At 35.4% G+C, this 9075-nt stretch overlaps 1 long non-coding RNA gene across 1 annotated transcript in view; it reads left to right on the plus strand.

Moving 5' to 3' along the window:
- The window catches only part of LOC104868032, a 119450-nt gene extending 110850 nt beyond the window's left edge, over positions 1 to 8600 (plus strand). Inside the window, exon 3 of the long non-coding RNA XR_781946.1 lies at positions 8568 to 8600. This is a non-coding gene — a long non-coding RNA (uncharacterized LOC104868032). The remainder of the gene's footprint in view (positions 1 to 8567) is intronic.
- Positions 8601 to 9075: the final 475 nt, after the last annotated feature.

Genomic DNA, 9075 nt, shown 5'->3' on the forward strand with positions numbered 1-9075 from the left:
CTTTATTAATTTTGGAAAATCAATAGCAATAATATATTTTTGTGATTACCAGTGACATTTATTTTGTAGTTAAGCAAATTGTGCTTTCTGTTCTAAATGCTGTTTTGTGTGTATTTTTTCCTCCTTTTTCTTTTTTTTTCTAGGATAATTTCTTCGCAATTAGCTGAGTTTGGAATTTCATAGTTCACATGTACCTCAGCACAATTTGGTGGGCATGGCTAATTAATAACATTAGTAGTTGGACTTCGTAATTCTGATACTGTACAGGAGGGTGCATTTTGTTAGCAGAATATCTTCAAGCGTGGTGCCTGAAGAATCCTGCCAAATGATGCATTAGAGTCCAGTAACAGACAAGAGATCAACCTTTGGACCTGAGCATCATGCTGACCAAAGGTGGACAGACTCACTGGGAATGCAAATTGGGATCGTGGGATTGACTGTCGGCAGGGCAAGGTGGACACTCACCCTGTGCAGTGGGGATAGGCCTGAACGTGGTTTGTAAGCTGTTCTTGGACTTATACATTTGGTTAAAGAGTAGCAGCAGTGAGAGTGTGTGTTCATGATAAACCATACACAAAAGAAGTATTAATGTCGACTGATCAGGATGAAAATATGGTTAGATTTATACTGTCAGTTTAAAAATATATTAAAGAATAATATGTGGTCATAAGTGGTGATATGATACAAACTTCTACATCAGAGTTGTTTTCGGTGCCAGCTTTAATTACTTTTCCCATAAGCCCCACAGAAAATAAATTATAAATTCCCCAGAGCAGGTGGAGGTCTCTTCCATGGCCTTCGGAACTCATGTGGACATAGTTATGTCTTGTATCTTTTCAGTTCCTGGGGAGAAAGAGAAAGAGGAAAGAGAAGGAGGCAGAAGGAAAGGACAGGAGAGTGACGGGAGGAAGACTGCTATGGTAAAGCTAGGCGGGATTTAGGAGGAAAGCCCAAATTCTGATCAAAGTAGAGGTCAGATTTATGTGTGCCTGAAAGTGGCCTAAATAGAGATGGCCGTGGCTTAGATGAAATCATCCAGTGAAAATGAAAGTTAAGGCCCTAAGTTCATCCATCATCACTTTAGTTATCATTAAATTTTATTGGGGGAGTAATTTTGTATTATATATTTGTTATTTAATGCCTTGCACATGTGTTGTGAGTAGAACTGAATATAGCCAAGTGTCTCTTGCATTCATACGTTGATTCTTTCTATTGGTAGGAAAATATTTTGATGACTATTTCAATGATAGAGTTAGGTTTGGCTAGTACAGTGCTTTTTGCTATGTGTGTGTCTGTGTGGGGTCATTGTTATAGTTGTAGAAAAAGCACATGAAATATAATAAAAAAGGAAGGAAAAAGGAAAGCATTTTTGTGCTTTACAAAAACATTTGCTCTTCATTTGGAGATTCATAAATGTACTCTAGTTCAGAAGCTGGAATCCTGTGTTTTGTTCATTGTTTAGTTCAAAAGCCTGCATTTTAAAGAGAATTAATCTTCCATTTTTTCATTCTCTAATACCTGTGAAGCACTTAATCTTTGATGAACAAAATGCCTTTTGATTTTTTTTTTTACTGAATATTAATCCTTCTTAAATTTACAATTGACTTTTTGTTAAGAGTCATCTAGTTGGAATCCCTAGCCAGTCATAATTTTGATGGTCTTTAAATATAACAAAAATATTTTTCCAGGAAGCATATTACATTTCACATGATGAGATATTATTTCAGAAATAAATTCATGAACCTTAAGTTAGATATTTTTAATTATCCTCCAGGTGGGACAGGAATTGTGTCTAATATTTCAGAGAGTGGTCTACAGAATCATTGGAGATAAAAGCTTTTCTGATGTTGACAGGTTGTTTATGAATTCTGTCAATGCAAAGAATGGTAATATTAAGAAAAATTCCCTGGATATCTTTCATGTACAAAAGACTGACTTAGTTCCAAAAAGTCATAAAAAGAAACTGAAATGTACAATAACTTTATCTAGTTCAATAGTGGAACTTACATAAAAAGTATTTGGTATAAGAAAGGCATGTTCTTTAGTAAACATTTCCAAAAATAAGAGACTAGTTGGAGAATACATTATCTAATATAATAAGAAACATTATGATCTTATTAGCTGTCAGAGAAGCAATGTGCTCCAAAATGACTGTATCAGTAAGCTTTTATTGCTGTGACCAAAATATCTAGCATACATAATTTAAAGTTATTTTGGCTCATGCTTTCACACATTTCATTCCATGGTCTTCTGGGTCCAAGGCAGAAACAGCATGGTGGAAGGCCAGGACAGAGAAAAGTTGCTCACTTCATGGCATCCTAGAAGCAGAGAGAACAAGAGCCAAAGAGAGAGGAGGGTCTGGGATAGATATATCCTTCAAAGAAGCACCTCAGTGGTCTACTTCCTCCAACTGGGCCCCACCTCCTAATAAGCCTGTTCAAGTATTAACTATTCAGTGGATTAACCCATTGATGAGGTCAACACACTCATGATCCAATTACCTCTTTAGGCCTGATCTCCAGATATTGCTGCCTTGGGGATCAAGGGTTCAATACACGAGTCTTTGGGCACACTTAATATTTAAATCAGGACAGTGGCTCAGTTGGCTGTATACTAAAATTACATCATGTCTTTGGCTGAAGTGGCATTTGATTTGTGTCATTATCAGCTGAGAAGCAATTCTTACCTCTTCTCTTATGCTTTCCTCTCTTCAATTTTCTACCAGAAATTAGAACTAATTCTGCATTATGTTAGATGAAAGAATATATAACCATTTGGCTCAGAGAAACCAGAAACCATGAGCTCTTTTGACCTGTTTTCCTCTGGTAGAGAAAAGTCTATATATAATGCTTAAAGATATTTGAAATAATCCTAACTTTCTCTTGGAGTTGGGTAGAAATCCCTGAGTATTTTAGCAGCTTTGGCTTAGGGCTAATATATAGGAGGGAAGGGGTAGAAGAGTTGTTCCCAAAAGCTGATTCGCAGTGAACTCTAGAACTAACGCCTTTGGCTCTTACAGCTAATGGATCTCAAGAGAGAAGATAAACAACGTTTTTTAGGAGAGGCAGCAGTTTTTGTTATTTAGTGTTGATGGAGCATGGGAAAGTTCTAATTTACATATTGAATACCAAAAACTGAAGGAGGGAAGAGATGCTACCCAGCACAGCAGGAAGAAATTTATGTGGTTCTTGGTTTGATCTTTTAACTAACTTTATAACCATGAAAGAGTACCAGCTCCAACTTCCTTTTCTGTTAAATGAAGGCTGGTCTATATCAGTGGTTTGAATGTCCTGTGGGCATTTTGGAAATCTATGGAGATGTTTTTAATTGTAGAAATGACTGGAGAAGCTCATTATATTTGTAAGGTGAAAATCAGAAGTGCCTAATGTCTTGAAATGGGTAGAGGTTTACATCACAAAAAAATCATCCTCCACCTACGTCTTTTGAATGTCCCACTGAATATTCATCGAAGCAGACAAAACCTGTTTATAATTTCCTAAGCCTCATACCTAACTCTTTTTACATACAGAGTGGTGTGTTTTCTGTATCATTTATGAAATACAAGGAAGAAAGTTAACAGATGTTATAATTTGGAGGAATCTGTATGTGTACCTTGGGAGAAAATTTTAATTTGTTTTCTTTGGGACTTCGAAAGAGTTGTTCACCATCCAGGAAATGATGTTTCAATAGTATTCTCCTTATGGAATTTCTGTCACTGATAGTCTTATGTAACTGCATTTGTAGCAGTGGCAGTTTGGGTAATTTATGCAGAGTTTAAGGGTCTGACTACTTTGTTGTGTGTGTGTGTGCGTGTATATGGTACTGTGATTGAAGCTACATCCTTAGGCCTTTAATTTATTTTTTTATTTTGTATTTCTTTAATTTTATTTATTTTTTATTAAATAATTGAATTTATTGGTACATTTTAGGGATACAGTACAGTTACATTCATTGTTGGGATCTTGTACTGCTACATGACAGGTCTTCGTTCTCATTTTTTCCCCTTGTCCCTGCCCTCCCTTCACCCCCTTCTGCCCTCCCCATTTACAAACACTTTATTTCCATCTTTTCATTTTCTCACATTTCTTCTTTTTCCTTATTACCTTTCCCCTACCCATCCCACCTTCCCTACACCTTTAGCCCCTTGCTTCCCGTTTCACAATGCCAGTCATCTCATTAGGACCTTATGTATTATCACAGTTTTTTTCACACCAGAGAAACTATTCAGTATTTACACGTGTGACTTATTTATTTCACTTAAGAGTATATCCTCAATATGTATCCATTTTCCTATGAATGACTCTAATTTCTCATTCTTTATGGCTGGGTGGTATTCCATTTTATAGAAAAAACACATCTTCTTTATCCAGTTTCCAACAGATGGGAAAATGGGCTGTTCCTGAGTTTTAGCTGTTGCAATCTGTGCCGCTATAAGCATGGGTGTGCATATATCACTGTGGTATGTGTCTTTTAATTCTTTTGTTAAGATACCCAGCAGAGAGATGGCTGGTTCAAATGGCACCTCTAGTCCCAGCTCTTTGAGGTATCTCCATATTGATTTCCATAGTGGTTGCACCAGTCTGCACTCCCACCAACAATGGAGAAGGGTTCCTTTCTCCCCACAACCCCGGCAACATTTGTTATTGTGTGATTTCTTGATAGCAGCCATTCTTTGTGGGGTGAGGTGGAAACTCAGTGTTGTTTTCATCTCCATCTCTGGAATGACCAGTGATGTGGAACATTTTATCATATATTTACTTGCTGCTTTTACTTCTTTGACTGAGAAATGTCTGTTCATTTCAGATGCCCATTTTTGAATTGGGTCTTTATATTTGGGGGAGCTGATTGCTTTGAGTTCTTTATATATTCTAGATAATAGTCCTTTGTCTGAGGAGCAGCTGGTAAAGTTTTTCCAACATTGTAGGTTGTCTCTTATTTCTGTTGATTGTTTCTTTTGCAGTACCGAAGCTTTTTAATAAGATGAGATCCCAGTTGTTGATTCTTTCTGCTAGTTCCTGTGCTACTGAGGATTTGTTCATAAAGTCTTTTCCTATGCCAATGTCTTCCAGAATTCTGCCTAACTTACCTTCCAGCAAGTTTAGTGTTTCTGTTTTAATATTTAGATCTTTAATCCACTTGGATTTTAATTTAGTGCATGGTGAGAGATAAGGGTCTAGTTTTAATCTTTGGCAGGTTGAGATCCATTTTTTTCCAACACCATTTATTTAAGAGGCTATCTTTCCTCTCGTGGGGATGGTCAGCTCCTTTGTCAAAGATGAAGTAGTTGAGTACATCTGGATTTGTTTTTGTGTCTTCCAATCTGTTCCACTGATCTTCAGATACAACAATTCCCAATTTGAAACTATACTATTTATTTTTTATTTTAAGACAAATTCTTGCTAAATTGCTAAATTGCCTAGACTGGGCTTAAGTTAGTTATCTTCCTGCCTCAGCCTCTGAGTGTTGGAATTACATCTGTGTATCATCATGCTCAGCCTGTTTTGTTTCTTAATATAGTTGTATTCAATCATTTTCCACTTTAGAATGCATGTTATTTTATTTGAAATTAATTTATTAGCCATTCTCCTCTTCATTATGGCATATAATTATACATGCATAGTTGAAATTGTATGCCAGTTATTATACTAGCTTTGAATTTCAATTGCAAGATAGTAAGGGGGGATTACTAAATATTTATCATAAAAATAAGCATTAGGTCTGATAGGTTTGGGAACCATTGGGTTAGATGATTTTCAAAACTGCTTCTATTGTCATCAGTCTATGTCCCTAAATAATTTGACTCTACTACTCTCAAATCAAGAGGGATCTAAATTGACTGGTTCTATTCCAATGAGAAGAGATAACTTCATGGAAAAGACAAAAAAAATGTAGAGCAATTGACCTGGAAAAGGGTGTGGGTAGAGGGCACTAGAAGTGAGTTTAACATCTCCTTTATTACATTTCAAGCCTTTAAAAATCCCTGTGGTGAGCCTGCTACTTGTTACTAATTAGAGTTTAAGAGAAACTAACATAGGCTTATTGAATATAGACTTAATGAAACAAATAGTTATTTCTGTAAGGTTTCACATTTCTTGAGCATTTATCATCTTATCACATATTTATACCAAGCCCACAAGCTCCTAGATATACTACTTTTTTATTGTGTTAAAATCATGATTGGTGGTATTGCCTACCTTCTCATGTGCTTATGGGCCATTTGTATTAGCTGTACTATTCCTAATCTGGTAAACTATTGCTATAGGTCTTAATACAATTATTAGAATGATTCTCTGAAATTTAAAATGACATTTAATATAAAATGTTTTATAAATCATTTGAATTATAAAACATTTCACATTATTATATTATGGTTGGGCAAGGTAGCAGTACTATCTCATGTTTTGTGTCTCTGTTTTGGTACCATTTTCTGGTAGAGGCCTCCCCTTCCCTCACTATCTTATCTAAATTAGGTCTGTGACACAATTAAAAAAACTTTTTATTTTGAGCTAGTTCTAGGCTGACATGTATTTTGGTGAATGTTCTCTTATTTTGGACTCCATCATTTTATTTTCTATAATGAGGAAATTGTTAATTTATCCTTACACGAAATTTCTAGATTGCTAAATGACTGCCTGACTAAACATATAGTAGTTTATACTTATCTACTGCTTTCCCATCTTTGTGCAATTATTTTCTGTAATTATTTTTGTACTTATTTTCTTCACTTTTTAATTATTCTTTGGAATGTTATTCACTCATTCAATGAGCTCCAATGTTCTAGGTGGTGAAAATAACAGAAGCACATGATAAAGAAAGGCTTCTGCTCCCATGCAGTTTCCATTAAAGCAAGCTGCTTTCTTTAAAACCTAAACCCAAACCCCTTTTCTGTAAAGAGCATACGTAAGTATAATATATACTTGTCTTGAAAATATCAGAATTAATGTATCTTAAATGCCTCTAAAATAGACCATTGAAAAGAATGTGCCTGTGAACAACTTAAAGACAGAAGAAACAGGAAATACTATGAAGTATAAAACTGAATGTAAATATCAGCTATTTTTAATTAAGGCTTCCTGGTCAGCTTCCACTGTTTTTCTGGATGATGGCACCGAGGGCCATGTTCCCCACGTGTGCCTGTAAGATGCTTCCATGAGTGTCATGGGGTTCATAACTTTTGCTTAGAGCCCTGGAGATGCTTCCTATGAGTCAGATATTAGGTCATGTATTGATTTTGTTCTCTGCCTTTTTAAATTTCAAATATAGGCTTACCTCACATACTATTTATAAGAATTCATGGAACAAAAATTCATAAAGTTGGCCATAGAGGAATAAAAATGATTAATACTATAAAAAAACTTAGTGGATGAAATGTAAGTCTCCAAGGAAGTAAATCTAATTAGAAAGTCAGGTATAGTGCTTATCATTTGTGGAAATAGGTAGGATCTTTTGAAATTATTCATCATGGCATGCAGTTGAGTCTATGCTATTCTATACTCGAAGCTGATGCTGAGTACCTTCATAACTCATTCTCTTCAAACACATATTTGAATAGAGCTTTGCAATAACAAAGATTCATGTATTATTTCTTTTTTAAAAAACTTCAGTTAATTTCTAGCTAATGATATTTTACTAAGTAAACATCTGTTGAAAGATGGCTTTTCCGTATTTGAAAAAACTCTTTTTTGCTATCTCCCTAACCCTATAGTGTATATAGGGACTTGTGTATGTACAGGAAGGGGAAGAGAAAAGGATGGCCCATGTCCCCTTCAAAACTCCAAAGGAGGATAAAAGAACACGGTTGAAATTTAATAGTTCTGTCATAAATACAAGAGATCGAAAAGTAAATCATGAGGCCATTTTGGTTGTGTTATGCTTATGTCTCCTTGTTTTATGTAATTGTGATGTTTAAGCCAGTTTTATAGTTTGAGAGAAAGCATTTTCTGTGTTTATTAAACATATTTGTATTCCACGACACTTGTATTCAAATTGTTTGGTTGTTTAGAAGGATATATTGATATATATGTTATGAGCAAGTTGATGTCCATTTCCACATTTTGTAATCATCTATGGCTTTTTTAATAATCAATTTCTTAAGCATTCTTTCATTACTGTGAGCAATCAAATTACAGACTGCACAGAAAAAACAAATAATCATCAGCTTTTATTATACCACAAAGTAGTATTTTTTTCTTTGGTAAAAAAGTCCATCCATTGCTAGTTCGCATTGATTCAATAAACCAATTAGAAAGACAGTAATAAGCAAGTAGCAAAATAGTTAAGACAATGCCAGATGATTATATTTGGCTCTCAAATTCTAAGGCATTAATGGCTCACAAAGTGGGGAGTTTCTGGAAAGCAAACGAGGTCTGTGCCATTTGAAAGTCTAAGTCTGTAAATTAGTATTTAGAGCATGCCAAGGGCTGGGGAAAGGCAGTGTTTAGATAAAGCTATTATTTCCATCCTCAGCTCTTGACCTTGAATTGCTTAATATTTTATTTAAACAAAGCTTTCTGCATGGAAAGGGGTTTAAAATCACTTCTCTATATGTGCTTCTATTTTATCAACAGGGCTTCTGAACAGAAGATATGTAAGAACCACCAACTAGAACTGAAACTATGAAGTTAATATAGAAGGTAAGGAATTCAAAGATAAGCATAAAGGTTTACACTTCTCTTTGAGTAGTGGTCATGAATATTTCTGCAAGTAAAATGTGTCCTTTTGCTTGTTATCTGTTGATCTCAGAAACTATGGCTTTTTCGGTGGTTGTTCTCGTGGGCTGTCAGTCTTCAGTGCAACCTAATGATGAAATACAATGATGCTCAGAGAAGCAAGGCAGGGCTGACTTTTTATCCTCAGCAAGGACAGCATGGTGCTTATTGTGAAGGAGGGAGGGTTAGGAAACATGGATTGCATAATAAATGACCATATACTCTTGGCTTGTGGCTATCTAGGTCTATGGTAACACATGGAGTTGGATGTGCTAATTTTGTTTCCTTTTGGCTCTACAGTTCTTTGGTTTCTGCTGCTCGCCACTCCATTGATTTTCTCCCTCCCTCCCTTCCTTTTTTCCTTTCT

Source organism: Fukomys damarensis, unplaced genomic scaffold (assembly GCF_012274545.1).
Source record: "Fukomys damarensis isolate Sample0158 unplaced genomic scaffold, DMR_v1.0_HiC HiC_scaffold_17, whole genome shotgun sequence".
Classification (NCBI taxonomy): Eukaryota; Metazoa; Chordata; class Mammalia; order Rodentia; family Bathyergidae; genus Fukomys; species Fukomys damarensis.